This window comes from Pinus tabuliformis, chromosome 1_2 (genome assembly GCF_031772625.1).
Source record: "Pinus tabuliformis cultivar Carrire ecotype Pingquan chromosome 1_2, CPIR1, whole genome shotgun sequence".
Lineage (NCBI taxonomy): Eukaryota > Viridiplantae > Streptophyta > Pinopsida > Pinales > Pinaceae > Pinus > Pinus tabuliformis.
In genome coordinates this window covers 209,379,483-209,396,631 of record NC_142298.1, presented here as the reverse complement: position 1 = coordinate 209,396,631, position 17,149 = coordinate 209,379,483, and the positions used below count along the sequence as shown (strand labels likewise).

At 34.8% G+C, this 17,149-nt stretch overlaps 1 pseudogene; it reads right to left on the bottom strand.

Moving 5' to 3' along the window:
• LOC149205188 (aconitate hydratase, cytoplasmic pseudogene) lies at window positions 1–756 on the bottom strand (annotated as a pseudogene).
• Between the last annotated feature and the right edge of the window lie 16,393 nt (window positions 757–17,149).

Below are 17,149 nucleotides of genomic sequence, written 5' to 3'. Positions count from 1 at the left end.
CATTCTATCCAACAGGATTCCTGCATAATTCAATGACACCGCTACTCTACTTTTGATTGCCAACCAGCTGCCTCATAACGTAAGGAAGAATGCCTGCATGATTGAAGTATTCCAATTCAACCTGTGTATCAAACCTTGCAACACAAGTGAATGATTTTCCAGTGTCTGTTGTAACAGTAATGTCTTGACCCGGCTTCAGTTGAGTGATATCATTAGGAATATCTATTGTGTATCTCTCATGCCCTGTCAAGCCAAGCGACTCAGCATCCTCACCAGATTTGAAACACAATGGAATAATACCCATGCCAGCCAAATTACTATGATGAATACGCTCAATTTTTTTTTTAAAATAACATTTTTCACACCTTGCAATATTGGACCCTTTGTAGCCCAATCCCGAGAACTTCCACCACCATATTCAGATCCAGCAAGAACAATTGTATCATGCCCTGCACTTTTGTACCTCATAGCTGCATCATACACAGATAACTTCTCTCCAGTGGGGATATGTATGGTTTTTGGCCCAACTTCATCATCCAAGAGCTTAATCACCAAGCGGATATTTGCAAATGTTCCTCTAGCCATGATTTCATCATTTCCTCGACGACTTCCATAGGAATTGAAGTCTTTTCTATCAATAGCGGTCCTAGACAGAGATGTTTCAAGTGGGTAGTCGTGCATATAATGAGATCCACCGTGTGTTTGTGATCTCGAGGGAGCATCGCTGTGTGACTTATCATCACCAAAAGTTCTCATCTTGTACCGCCTAGAGGTTTCTACGTCTGAATATTTACAATAATTAATGAGGGCCATAAAACAAGGTCTTCTTGTTTAGCTCTTGTTTCATCAAACACAACGACTGATATGACTTTGCATTATCAGGTGGCACATCTTGATTCCACCTCACAAGGACACACACCGCTTTATAGTGTCTTGACACCTGAACGAAGCACTAAATTATCCACTTTTGCCTTACGTTCACACTTTTCGTCTTCACTCTGCCCCTATGCTCTCTTTTCGTCTTTTGCTGGAGACCTTGCGGATCTTTCCCTTTGAGTCGTAGTAATTGACAGCTGGTAGACTTGATTCAAAAAGACCCTGAAGCGCTTGGTTATTATCTCTATATTGTCATCGACTCGGCCTTGGTTCCTATTCAGAAGCCGCCTCACATCTCTTCCTCGGGACAGTCAAAGAATAGAACAAAATCCGGTTGAATCGCTGTAACATTTTCAAATGCTGCACGGTTCTCTTCATCTGCGATTTGCATTTGCTCCTGCTAGAAGCCAGTTCAAATTTTCATCATCTATTGATCTCTTAGACTATGATTTGAATCACCACGCGCTCTTTTAATGTTTTGATGCTGTGGTGCACCTCCTTGAATTGTATGATCTGTAGTATCTTTTCCATCCCTGTTAATATCAATTGCAGTCTTTTGGCCATGATTTGGATCATCTGACCGACATTCCCAACTCTGCTCAACTAGTTCACCTTCTTCTAATTCAATTTGATTGGTGAATCTTTCCTCCATCAGTCAAACCAAATAAAGCATTTATCATCTCACACTAACTGAACATATAGATGAACTTGTGTCTCCTCTTCATGGGTTCCAAGACCTTTTTCATGTAGCTTTCAATTTACAATTTACTTCTGAATGGCTTAATCCGGATCATATCTGATGGTTTGGCAAGGTAGCCATAAATTGTTTGCTTTCCATCATCTTCTACAAGGCCCTTTCTGTTCAATTGTTCCATATCATGAGAAATATAAGCCCAAAAGCACAATCTTGATAGAGAAGAAACAAGGGCTTTCATCCACAGGAACCTGTAAAGGGACTACCACCAGAAGATGAGACAAGAGTCTGATGAAACAGGTATCATGATGATCCATAATGATAGAAGAATACGACTTTTCAGAACCATTAAAGACCATTTTATGAACTGCACGAAAAGAACTCTGAAGCTGTAAACTCTTTCATAACCATTCATGCCAGTCCAGTTTCTTGAAGAGTTAGACAAATTCAAACCAAAGCCAATATATTCTGCAAAGGGCATTTTCCTATCCATCTGAATGCAATGACTATAGGCTTTTAACTGACAGTCATCCTTGGCATGAGACCATTCACTTTAGCAAACCAGCTTTCTCCTTCAGATAGTTGAAAAAGCTCTTCAGTAACAAAACCTTCCAGTGTGTCAATATTTACGATTTCACTGGAGCTGGAAGCCTGACTGCACGAAAGTGAACCATCTTCAACACTGATAAATGAGCCTATATCTAGCTCCACATTCAGGGTATTGTCATTTTTGATCCCACCCGAGCCAACAGAATCATGAGTTATCAAAATAAGAGGAAGACTGTCCATACTTTCTTTATAGAAGGACTCAGCTGTATTAAGAGACTTGATTAGTCCCTCGACAACTGAAAAGTTCAGTTGGGACTCACTTGTCCTTACCACCACTTCTTCAGTGCATTGATTTGCTTCTTCCAAGGAAAGAGTGCTCCAGTTAAACTTATCAAAACACCATCTGCTGGGGTACTAAAAACCTTATAAGCTGACAACTGTTGATGCAAACCAAATGGATTTTGATAAACATGATAGCTGGGAAAGGTCTGCTATGGATTAGGATAAATCCCCGATTTCGTAGCGTAGCCAGTGCAAAATATGAATTATGCGCTACGAAATCACTTAAAACATGTTGCGCTGCGAAACTAATAGAAAGGATTTATGTGCCTTTGACAAACAATCGAACTGTTGTGAAAAATTTAAATTTTTTTTCCTTGAGTGATAACACTTTCTATTGATAAGTAAGCCATCTATATGATTATTTAACTGTTATGAATAATCAGAAATCTCATTGTTAATACATTGACCGAGTTAGATAAGTATATTTGTATATTTTTGTGTTATAGATTAAAGAACTTATCATCTTTATTATACAATATAAAACAATCATCCATCAAATCATACATTACTGGGAAACTGGTCCCATAATATATAGTTGGAGCCACCATACCAAACGGAAAAGGAGCTGTACTAAGGTCCAGACTGGGTGGTTATCCCCAATGTTGATGCTAGGATTTTGGAGGCATCAACATTTTTGGTGCTAGAAGGAGGGCCTGAACTATGAATGGCAAGCGAATCCAAATCCATTGGCCATTCTAAGAGTAAAACTCCCTCACCATCTCCTCCAACCTATCCTTCGCATTCTAAATCTCCTATTTTAAGCGAGAAGTTGAAAAAGAAAATACAAAACCCACTGCTGAAAACTTAAACACACCTGACAATTCTTCTCTTGAACCCCATGAAGTACAATCCTTGATTCATAAACTCCAAGGGTTTTCAATATCCCAAGAACAGTCTGAGTTATCCCAAGGCAGTGTGACTTTGCAATATATTCCATCCCAACCTCTTACTAGAACACAAAGTGAAAAGCTTGGTATTCCACCAACTGAATTTCCTCTACCAAGTCGAAAAAGAGATAGGAAGATACCTTTAGAGTCTAATAGTGAGATTCTTTCCTCATCATCTTCCATTCCATCTAAACCACTACAAAGTCATCCATCTGTTTCACAACTCCAAATCACAGTCCAAAAGGGTATAGGTACTCCAATATCCTCTACCTAATCACTTTCAACTGCGTCCTCACCTTCTTCTACCGTTAGCGCAACAATGGAACAACCTCAAACAAGGCCATGGACCAATCTATGAGCTATCGCAATGCCTGCACCTTTGAGTCAATTACCAGCCCATCCTAAAAAATGGTTACCAAAATTTATTCTTGACATTGGCATATTAGAAGAAGAACATATAAATAATTTTATGTTATCAATAAACTTGAATGGGGTAATAGAAGAAGACGTTGTTGTTAGGCTACTTCTATTCACTCTACAAGAATCAGCTGGGTCATGGTATTTTTCATTACCACTAGGATCCATCAATAGTTGAGATGCTTTTCAGGTGCAATTTTTAACCAAGTTTGGAGACGATAGGTTCACAACGACTTTGATTAATGATCTCTCCAATCTGAAATCTGAATTAAAGGAACCCATCAAAGACATCAACTCCCGATTTAATAAACTATTGAATTAAATTCCAAAAACATCCAAGCCTAGTGAAGAAGTCTGAAGCAAATTTTATATTTCTACCTTGCCTTCAAACATAGCCATCTTTGTTGATAGGGCTACCAAACCCACATTAGCAGAAAATATGAAGGAAGCGGTCACTATTGAAAAATGGATCATTGCTTTGGAAAAGAAAAATGCTCTTGAAGAAAGAAAATCCAAAAAGGTTAGTTTCAAAGATGATTTAAAAAAGAAAGAAGTTAAAGACCCATATGACATGGAAGGTTTACAAAAGGTTTTGAAAACTATGTCCAATGAAATGGTAGAAATAAAAAAGCAAATAGCTGAAACTTCTACTAAAAAACCATTTAGAAACATTAGAAGAAATCAATTAACTGACCCTAAACCACCTAATGCTATATCTAATGTGGAATCAGACTAGATGACGATGAAGATGAAGACACAGTTTTACCATCGGAGGAAATGGAAGAAGATGAAACAGTTGAATGTCATGGAACGTGGGACTTTATCTTGCCCAACTCTAATAATGAAAGTGAACAAGAAGCTCTCCCGATAAATACTAGAAGTAAAAACACAACAGAGCTTGTTCAAACAGATCCAAAGGAGAAAAATTTGAGCCCTATTACTAAAGACAAAGCTCCCATGAAGAAAAATCCAGTTGTACCTACCCAAAATCAACCATCATCCTCTAATCCTCCATCATCATCTAAAACAATAGTAGTTTTTGATTCTATGGATTATAACATCGTAGAAGACATGAAGAAGACTCAAGCAAGTATTTCTTTACATGAACTTAGCAAGCTCAAACATCAATAAAAGTTGTTACTAAAAGAGTTGAATGCGGTACCTTCTTCTCCTCTTCCAGCCAATGTATTATCCAAGGCAGCTAAAGGATCAGGTAAGCCACCATCGGAGAAAGTAGATGCTACTAATGCTGTTTTGATCGAAGATAGGTCTAATTTTCATACTTCTCCTTTTATCCTGACTTATGAAATCTATAATAGAAATCTGCATAACTGCCTGATAGATTCAGGGGCTTCATCAAACATAATCCCAACCTCAGTTTGCTCCAAATTAAACATTGAGCCCCAGAAGTCTGTAGTTCATATTGTCCAATTAGATCAGACTAAAGTGCAAGTTTTAGGAGGGATTAATTTAGTTACTATTAGATTATCAGTTGATCCCAGAGTAGTTCAAAGAATTGATATATTGATTGCTGACATCCCTGAGTTTTATGGTTTAATTCCAAGCATGGATTGGTCTGAGAAACTCCATGGCCACATTTCCACTAATTGGTCTCACATGTGTCTTCCCTATAAAGGGAAACTAAATCAAATAAAAATAGATCAGGAAAAACACATGACTCATACAATAATAGAGTTTGAACAAGAAAACCAACCTATAGCTTTCAATAACAACATTCTCAGAAATTACTCAGCTGAGTCATTCTTTGGAAATTTTAATGCTCAACAATCGCCTTTTCCTGTTAATAGTATCGCATCACAAATTGAAAATTTCTCTCATACTGATACCTCAAGATGTGTTAGTATTGTTGATGAACTTGTAAATAAATCTGTAGATAAGCCTCTATTTTGGTATTTATATTTTGATGGATCAAAATCCAATGATGGTGCAGGAGCAGGGTGTATTTTAGTTAGTCCAGAAGGGGAAAAAACTATGCTATTATGTAGACTAGAATTTGAGTGTACCAATAACACTGTAGAATATAAGGCATTGATTCAAGGGCTCTATAAAGCAATAGGACTGAATATTGGATATCTGAAATTATTTGGTGATTCCGAAATTGTCATCAAACAAGTAACAAACACTATTCATTGTCTTTCAGTACATCTCAAACATTATCAATCCCTCGTTCAAGATCTCATAACTCATTTTTTGGCATTCAACATTTCTCCTATTCCTAGCTCTCAGAATGCAGCAACTGATTTATTGGCTAATGTTGCTTCTAAGCTCCTTCCATCCGAGGATTATAGTCCAGATAGGTTTTCAATTGAATTAGTTTTTTAGCCATCTGTCCTAGACAATGTCAGCCATTGGCAGGTATTTAATCATGATGAAGACATCTTAAATTTCTTGACTTCTGAAAAATCTTATGATGATCAGATTATCGATGAAAGTGATCATGATCTTCAACTAAAACAGAGACTAAATGATATCAAAGATAGATTCAAAAAGGTCACTAATGCAAAACTTCAAAGTTTTACTTTAAGGTTTGAATTAGTAAATCTTGGCACTGAGGTCAAACCACAAAATGTCAATCTAGGACTTGAACTCACATCAGAAGAAACATTTTCTTTCATCAGATTATTAAACAAATACAAAAAAAAAAATTCTTGGAATTACGAATACCTGAGAACTTATGATACTTCTATCATTCAACACACAATTCCAATGATTTTTGATGAGAAACCTGTACAACAAAAGTTAAGGAAAATTCACCAAAATCTGGAAAGTCAAATCAAAGTAGAGTTGAATAAACTTATGAAAGCTAAAATAATTTTCCTGATCAGACATTCTAAATGGGTTTCAAACTTGGTACCTGTAAGAAAAAACAATGGTGATATTAGGATTTGCATAGATTTTAGAAATCTCAATAAGGCATGTCAAAAAGATAATTTCCCATTACCAGCAATGGAACAGATACTTCAGTCAGTAGCTTGTTTAGAGTTAATATCCTTTCTTGATGGTTTTTTAGGATACAATCAGATACTGGTGCATCCAGATGATAGACTAAAAACTACATTCAGAAATAAATGGGGAACATATGCTTATCAAAAAATGTCTTTTGGTTTGATAAATGCTGGAGCTAATTTCCAACGAGCCATGGATATAGCCTTCAAATGTTTGATCAATAGGTCAGTTGATGTTTACTTAGATGACATAACTGTCTTTTCCAAGAAAAGGTCCAATCATCTATAAGATTTAAAACAGATCTTTGAACGATGTAAAAGGTATGGGATTTCTCTAAATCCAAAGAAATCATTCCTTGCTCTTAATGAAGGCAAACTCTTAGGGTTTATTATATCCAAAGATGGCATATATATTGATCCTGGCAGGATAAAAGAGATTTTTGATATTCCTTTGCCACATAACAAGAAATCAATGCCATCATTTTTTGGACAGATAAATTTTGTAAAAATATTTGTTCTTGATTTTTCTCATATAGTCTTACCTTTAAAAACTATGATTAATAAAAATTCAGTTTTCAAATGGGAACGTAACAAAAAAGAAGCCTTTGACTCAATCAAACATGCAATCATTAATGCTCCTACATTGAATACTCCCAATTTTTCTAATCATTTTATTTTTTATACATTGGCCACTGAAACATCTTATGCTGTTGTTTTAACACAAATCAATGATCAGCAAGTAGAAGCACCTATATCCTTCTTTAGTTCCAATTTGCAGGGTGTTGAACTTAACTTTTTAGAAGTACAAAAAAACGTTTGCTGTGTTTAAATCTATCAAACACTTTAGACCATTTCTCCTAAAAACACACACAAAAGTAATAGTCCCATTCTCTACAGTGAGGCAATTGCTAGTTCAAAGGGAAGTAGGAGAGAAAATAGCTAACTGGGTAACAACCTTACAAGAGTATGATATTGATATTGAACTAGTGAAAATTGTTAGAGGACAAGGTTTTTGCAGGTTATTAACAGGAGCTTCTAATATTCCAGAACATGAATATTTAGATAATACTCTTCAAGTGAATGAGATAAGTATCATAAATTCTGAATCTCAGTATGCTGATATGATATTCTACTTAAAAAATGGATATGCTCCCCCTGATTTCAGTTACAAAAACAAACGGGCCTTAATATTAAAAGAGAAACACTTCGAAATAATTGATGATGTGTTATTTAGAAGAAATTATGATTTAATTTTATTAAGATGCCTTGAAAAAACTGAAGCACAAAAGGTTTTGTAGGAATTACATGATGTTCCAGCAGGTGGACATTTTGGAGGAGATACTACAGTTCACAAGATAATACATGCTGGATATTATTGGCCCACTTTGTTTAAAGATGCACATGATTATGTCAGGAAATACAAGGTATGCCAAACTGCTAGTGGGAGACAAAGGAAACTAGCCTTTCCTTTACAACTAGTAAACATTGAGCAACCATTTGCATAGTGGGGGCTTGATATCATAGTAAAGATTGTTCCACATTCTTCCAAGCAACACAGATACATATTTACAGCCACAGACTACTTCAAAATGTGGGTAGAATAAATTCCATTAAAGGTAGCCAACTCTAATGCAATCATTGAATTCATTGATCAATTCATCATTATCAGGTTTGGTGTACCTACTTCGCTTATTTTTTATAATGCATCTTATTTTTCTGGGAGTAGTATAGTTGAATTTTCTCTTAAGAGAGGTTTTAAATTAAAATATTATGCAAATTACTATCCTAAAGGTAATGGTTTGGTAGAGTCAACTAATAAGAATCTCATTAAGATTATTAAAAGAATTGTTGATCAAAATCAAAAGAATTGGCATAAATATTTAATATTTGCATTATGGGTAGATCGCATAACTCAGAAGGCCTCAATAGGTACTTCTCCTTTTAACTTAGTGTATGGGAAAGAAGTTGTAATATCTTCAAACTTAGCATTCCCATATCTAGCCCTAATACAATTTATTAAAGAAAACCCTTCTTCCTCTGTCCAATTAAGATTTAATCAAATCCTGAAATTAGATGAAGAAAGAGAAAAGGTCAAAATAACTCATGCTAAACATCAACAAGTCATTAAATCTTCTTTTGATGCAAGTTCTACTGGCTCAAAAACATTACAAATTGGTGATCTCGTGTTGGAATGATACAAAGCACATGAAGACAAAGGTAAACATACCAATTTTCAAAAGACGTGGCTTGGACCAATTCAAATCATTGAAAAGATATGCTCATCAACGTTCATATTTCAAGATTTATCAGGAAAGAGAGATTCTCTTCCTATGAATGGGTTTATCTTAAAGAAATTATTTTCTTAAGGATGTAACCCCTTCTTACATGTATATATTCTTTATGCATGTTTGTTTATTTTAGAAAATAATGTTGTAAATAGTCTTCCCTTGGCCTTTTATTACTGAAAATCTCTTTAAGAGAATATTGTAAATACTTGCTTTCAATAGGTGGAAACTTTTAAGGAAATGATTACAGTTTTAGAAAGTTGAATAAAGGATGAAACTTTGAGAACCTCTTTAAAGTTTGTAAAATCTTCCAAAACCTTGAAAATACTGTAAATCATTCTAAGTTTTTTAAAGTCGAGAAAGGTTATTCATAAAAAGTAAAGACTTTTCCAAGCTTAGCATCCATAACTCTAAAAAATGTCATCCATAAACTCTTAAGGAGAAAGTCATTCATCCCATCCACTAAGTTTATGATTTTTCAAAGTGTAATTCTAAAATATGTTTGATATAAAAGATAAGAGGTCTCATCATGAGCCTGCTTACCATGATTACAGGGAAATAATTAAATTGGCATTACCAATACTGCATATCAAAACAAGGTAATGGCTTATAATCATAAGACAAGGGGTCTCATTATGAGCCAACTTGTTCAGTTCAATTACAACCAGTGAATGGCATTGTTATAAGTTGGCTCCCAAACCAGGACAATCGCTTTTTATCTTCAAAATTTAAAAGAATATAAAATCAAAAAATATATACTTAAACATATATTTATGGATTTATCTTTCAAAAGTTATACTCTTAGATGGATGGGACAATGAATTATTGATGGTCAAAAGGTAACCCTGTTGAGACTATAGATGTTTGCTGGTAGCAGAGGCACTACTTGTGACAAAAGAGTAAATTTAAAAGCTAAGTTGGAGGAGCCCCCTACTTTATCTTTATCAACCAATCAAAGCTTGAAGAAACCAAAAATGTTTTTATTTTTAAGGGATTGTAAAAGAAATTGCAAAAAATTGTTATTTTATTCAGAGTTAATTTTTATTTAGCTATTCTTAGATGGTTTTCTTTATCCTCAATTGTTTCCAAACTAAGAAAGTTTTAGATATTGCATTATTTTTCAGAGATAATTGTTTCTCCCAGTGAATCGCCAATTTTTGTGCTATACAACAACCCTCCCCATTTCAAATTTTTTCATATAAAACTTTAATAAGAAATGGGTCCCCTTTAGAATATTAATAAAATCAATAAGACGTTTGAAAATAATTTTTTATAATAGGTCATATAAAAATTTTCTTTTAGTGTAGGTTAGATCGCAATTGCAATTTGCAAAACTTTTGATCCCATGGAAGTCCTTTTAATAAAATCCGATCTGATTTGAGTCATAATAAAACCTTATTGTAAAAAGCTTGATCAAAGGAAGTAATTATAAAAGTGAATTGTCGCATCACGCACATCCTTTATCTCAGCAGTGGACTTAAAGTGTTCCGTTGAGATCTACCGATGTGATAACTCTATCGGAAATTGCATATCGCTACTCTTTAAGAAACTGTCCCAAGTGTTCCATGGAAAACCTCTAATGCAATAAGCCGATCCCAATCACGCATCGCTAAATTGATAAGATAAATCCCAAAATCTCCTTTGAAATATTTTCATGCAATTTCATTATTGTATATCGCTCTTTCGATAAAGGTAAAACATGAAGTATTACGAACATGTGCGGTTTAAAGTTATAAGTCAATTATAAATAAAATTTAAATGATTTATCAATTTTAAAGCATGCCGCCTCCCCATACCAGCTCACCACTGATCGCAATCGCAACCATGCAGAGGAACAATTTAAGCATGGAACTTGTAACTCCCGATCTACGATATGCGATTATCGCTAATCACCGATCGGGAAGTCACGATACCCATTCTAGAAAGGCCCATTATAAATTTGCGATGCGACATACCATCACGACATTAAAGTTTCATGTTGGGAGTTATGAGGAAATCATTAAGAAGTAGTTATGGTTGAATCCTTTAAAGATTTCATCCATGGTGGCTTAATATATCATAGATCTGTAGCATCTATTACGATTAATTGTTGTTAGTCTTATGCGCTATGTATTAGCTTTTAACAAGTTTTTCCACTATTAAGTCCTATTTCATTTTGCAGAGCAAATTTGAATTCATCAGTCCAACAAAATTGTCTAAGAGATCTCAGAAAGTAAAGGTTCACTTCATAGTGAAAGATGAATCAAAAAAGTCAGTACTGATAGCTGATACTACCTGTTCAAGCCTTGGCACGACTTCATGGGAGGGAATATATAATCTAATCGAAGCCAAGGATCCGGTTGAATTAAAGAAGAAGGAGGAACGACTGATGTAAGTGATAAATCAGAGAATACTCTTAAGGATTTAGCCATCTCCTTCCTCCACAAAATAGAAACTCGTGCGAAAGTGTTACCATACAATGACCTGGTGAGATGGGTAATAGAAAGTATCAACATAACCGACAAATCATTCTTTACAGCCAATGGAAGGATATTTGGGACATTCAGGGCAGAAGATGTCAAGAAGACGTATCATTTGCCGAACCCCCAGAAACATTACAACAAGGAATTTTTAGAAGCTTTCGCCAAGGAGAACGATGTAGAGTCAGACCCTATCAAGCAATGGAGACATTTCCCAAACAAGCATAAGCATGAATTCTCTGTTATGTACTATGTGGACTCCTTAGCATCTCCCTATTGCTATGTTGGTGCTATGATATGTAGACTCTTTGGACCCTCTGATTCAGCTAGATTCTCCATAGAAATGGTGCCTTTAATGGAAGCAACAATTAACTCTTTTATCATGGATTGGGCAACCATTTTATCAGATAAAATTTCCAACCAAATCCTTGATTATAGAAGAAATAGGTATGTAACTACTCGGAACCCCATTCTATATGAGCACCTACATTATGGATACCATATGTTTCAATTATGACTTCCCCATTCTAGGTTGGAAATGGAGTCCTCAAGACCCAACTCCTATTCACATTTATCATAAGTATTTGTGAAAGGTCCATTATAAAGATCATATATATAGAATTTTCCATTGTTTTGTTTTACCCATCCATCAGGCCATATTCAACAATCCCGCTCCTCAGTTATGACTTCCCCATTCTAGGTTGGAAATGGAGTCCTCAAGACCCAACTCCTATTCACATTTATCATAAGTATTTGTGAAAGGTCCATTATAAAGATCATATATATAGAATTTGCCATGGTTTTGTTTTACCCATCCATCAGGCCATATCCAACAATCCCGCTCCTCAGTTATGACTTCCCCATTCTAGGTTGGAAATGGACTCCTCAAGACCCAACTCCTATTCACATTTATCATAAGTATTTGTGAAAGGTTCATTATAAAGATCATATATATAGAATTTTCCATGGTTTTGTTTTACCCATCCATTAGGCCATATTCAACAATCCCGCTCCTCAGTTATCCGATGAGGCTAGCAATTACCTAACATTAATCGACAGCTGGTACGGTGAAGAAAATAGATCCACATGTTATCCCATTGTGCATTCCTAATAAGCTATTGGCTAGAGAACTAGCTCACCAGGTAACAGAGATAGGAATGTCCAAGAACCTCAAAGAGTCCAAGAAACAAATGTGACCTACATTTCCCCTCCACTGTGGTACTTACTCACTGCATGATTTCAAACATGCCGAGAAAGAAGCACAAAAGATAAAAATTCTAAAGTTAGCAGTCATCCCTAAGAGACAGTATGACCGAAATGAAGTGGTTTACAACTTTACCACTCAGGTGAAACTTGCAAAATTTGAACATGAGAAAGATCACTATGATGACTTGTTCGCTTCGGTTGAGCCGTTTTCACAGGTAAAACATCTAGCAAGGATCAAATTGGGAGCATGGGAGATATATAAGTTTATGCAGTTCAGGACACAGAGGTTACAAACCATATCTCTGGATTTATTGAACACTACCCCTATGGTGCAGCAAGAAGGCCACAGTGAAGAACACACTACTAAGAAGATTCCTGAAAAGGAGAAAACAAATGAAAAGACCAGTGAGCTCCTAGATACCAATGTGCATATTGATGCCAACTTAATCAAGGAATGGGAGTAATTTGATCAGCAGATCAAGAACCAGAATGACTCCCAAAATATCATTATACTAAAATCACCCACAACATAGGAACCTATTGTTACTAGTACTGCAATTGAAGGGGTAGTCGACACAGTGAAAACTTAGCATGATATTGAAATAATTCCAGAGAATACTTCCAAAGAGATTGTATTGAAGGTGGAGGAAAAAACACCCCTGGATGTATTTTACAGTCCAAAGCATAGGGTCATGGTCAAAAGACAGAGGAAAAATAGGAAAATTGACCAAGGACCATTCTCAACTCCTCAAGCTGAACTTATGAATGTGGTATGGAAAGACTTAGAAGTCAATCCTTCTAAAGATTTAACTAAGTCATTTCAATATGCAGGTGACTATACAACCGCTACAATAGAAAAGGCCTCCGAAGTTAATCAACTGATCAAAGAAAAAGATATAAGGATCACCCAACTTGAAGAGCAAACGACAGTTGAACAATAGAAACTCGGTTAGCTTGAGCAACAACTAGTAGAGAAAAAACAACAGAATGAGCAACTGAAAGAACAGTTAAATCTGGAGAAGAAAAAAATCGATCAGCAAGCTCTCCAGAAACAACAAAAGTTGTCTCAAGAACTCAACAATCTTCAAGTGGTACTCCAGCAGGAAAAGAAGGCCAAAGAAGAACAAATCGCACAGCTACAATTACAGGTAGAGAAATTCAAAGGTTATCCGAAGATTGATGAATTCAAGAAAGAAGCCCTAGAAGTGACTAAAGCCTTATCCCAACAATTAAATATCCTTTGCCATAAAATATCATCGGTTGACCCATTGTGTATCATCACTGCATCACTCATTGAACAGGCAGTTGACACCAGGTTAGAATTTGAAAACATAGATGATAAGGTCACAAGATTTCTCTCTTGGAAAAGTACAGAAGAAGGCATGGCTACTAATCTGCCGAAAATCCAAGAATCGCACAAAGAAGTCTTATTTTCGGAGTGGGAATCATAGTTAATAAAGGCCGAAAGAGCTACTTCCAGAGCCAAGGCTACAATGAATAGTGTGTTTGAGTTGATAAATGATAGCTTATATGGAGCTAATTTGATCTTCAATTGCTCCCCAGGAAAGCTCTCAAAAGCAAAAGTGCTATAAAATCAATGGAGACAGGATCTGGCCAGCAGAGAAGAACAAATCGGAAAAGTGCAAAACTTGACTTGGGATGCATTTTGGTTCTTCCTAGTCAAGCCACACAGATAGCAGATGGCCACCAAATGCCTTGTCGACATTGTCAATCGCATGGTTCCCGAGCTTTCAGATGCCATATACACAGGTCAACTACATTCCAGGCTGAGTCATCCTCCGAAAATTCAGGAAATCCTCTCAATTTTTCAACTGCGAGTGCAAGAGAAGAAGTAGATACAATGAATTAGTTCAAAGGATATCACGCTGTTATTTTCATAAATCAAATCCCAGATTTTCATGTTTGCAGTTTCAACAACTCAAATCGATTTTTGTTGACAGTTAGTTTTTATTTTATTATTTAAACCCTTTCATGTCTTTTAAGAAGGGGTCCTTAATTTGTATAAAACTTGACTTGAGAAGTTACACTTTTGTACTTCTGAATATATTTTTATCAGTAGTGGATCAAGGTTCTACATTTTTGTGATGAAACTTTTTCAAGACCTGCAATTTTGTATCTCCTGGAAGTTTTCTCAAATAAGAAAGTGGAATTGGAGTGCTAATTAGATTGGAAAGACTCAATGCTTGTGGTATTTCTATCACTCTTATTTTGTCTTGTTTCCTTATGTGATGAAGCAGTCCTTTTAAAAGTTGCTATTGTTGACATATGTATGCTCTTCAAACAATTCTTTATCATGTCATTTTTGAAGATTTAGAATTGTTATGCTTTAAAGATATATGTCAGCGATATACATTGTTATGAATGCGATATGTTTTTATAATTACTTTGCTTAATTTCTTTAAAAAAGTAATCATTACATGTGAATGCATCTTTCTATTGATAAGTAAGCCATTTATATGATTATTTATCTGTTAGGAATAATCAGAAATCGCATTGTTAATACATTACCCGGGTTAGATAAGTATATTTGTATATTTTTGTGTCATAGGTTAAAACACTTATCATCTTTATTATACAGTATAAAACAATAATCCATCAAATCATACATTACTGGGAAACTAGTCCCATAATATCTAGTCGGAGCCACCATACCAAATGGAAAAGGAGTTATACTAAGGTCTGGAACAGGTGCTTATCCCCAATGTTGGTGCTAGGATTTTAGAGGCACCAATAGGTTGACATGTGATAATAAAGGTCATTCATATATTAAACAGAGATGATAACATGTAAAGATAATTTATTTGACTAAATAGTTAGTCAAAGAAATGTATAAAATATATCGCACATATTTAATGATCATATATGAAAATAAATACTTTTAGCTAGGCATCATGCAATAGTGCAATTAACACATAATAGAAAGAATGTATTCCATATAAAATTCATGAAAATGGAATGTTATCACTATGTATTCCATATATAATATCATGAAAATGGAGAGTTAAGATTCCCTTAAAATGTTTTTCTTGTGGTAGAGTTGGTCATTATGATGCTAAGTGTCTCTATGGAGAAAATCATGAGAAAGGGAAAGAAAATGCAAAAATAAATAGGAGTTAGTTTGAAAACAAGAGAAGTTTTTACACACATGAAGATAGTGATGGTATTTCAAATGGTGAAAAAGGTAGTCTGACCAAGAATGAAAATTACTTATGGAATTTGAAGATAGAAGTAGTAATGAGTCTAATTACCTAGAAGAAAAGGATATTTTCATTGAAAACTTTGACAGTGATATATCAGATGCAGTGAAATTTATAGATGTCAACAAATATTCAAGTTTGGAAGCACACAGTTTTCTATTAATCAAGAATGAAGAAGATGGTAACAAAGAATTATCAGGTATGGTATTTTGTTCTAATTGTGATCCATTTCCTCTGTGAAATAATGATATTAATGATGACAGTGAATCAAATGAACTTGCACTCATGGGTAAAAATGAAAGTAAGTACTCTAAAGAATAATCATATTAAAAAATGATGCCTCTAGAAGAAGATCAAAGCATGTCAGAAACAATGATCAATGCAGATGTTCTTATGCTAAGCAAAGATAACTATCATCAATGGAAAGAAAAGATGAAGTCTAATCTAATGAACCTTGATGTTTGGTATCTAGTATGCAATGGCTACACCAAGATTTCTCCATCAGATGAGGAAGTGAAAAAGAATAGTAAGGCTTTGAGTGACATATTTTGTAGCATCCCTGACTCAACATTAAATAAGGTTATGCATTATACAACTGCAAAGAAAGTTTTGGATAAGCTACAAGTAATCCATGAATAAATCCCAAAGGAAGATTCATCATCAAGGAAATTATCAGGTAATCCTATCTCTAACAATGTGTCAACAAATTAACATGATAACAAAATAACCTTTGTTATGTTAGATGGAGTTGTTGATTCAAAAGAAGACAGGTTATAAGAAATTTTTGATCTTAGAACAAAACTTGATCTTGCTTTGAAAAATATTTTTAATCTTAAAGATAAGTTGTAGGCATATGATCACAAGGATCATATTAAAAAAATAAATGATGTTGTGGAATCTAAACAATATTGAGAAGGTCTTGAAGTTGAGATCATCTCTCTAAGAGAAGATCTTGAAAAATCAGAGAAGCAGAATGAAGAACTACTTCAAGCATTTGAAGAATAAGAAAATGGGCTGCAAGATGAGATTCTAAAATTAAATGAGAAAGTGGAAGGAGGAACAAGGGTTGAAGAAGGTATGAAGAAGCAATATCTAGGAAAGGAAAATAACTATCAAAGAATGGAGGTTGAGGTAAGCATCCTAAAACTTGGTAAATTAGAAGAAAAAGATAAACATTTGAAATTTCAAGATAGTACTAAGGTTTTGGATAATATTCTTATTATTCAAAGGTCTCCCACCATCAAATCTGG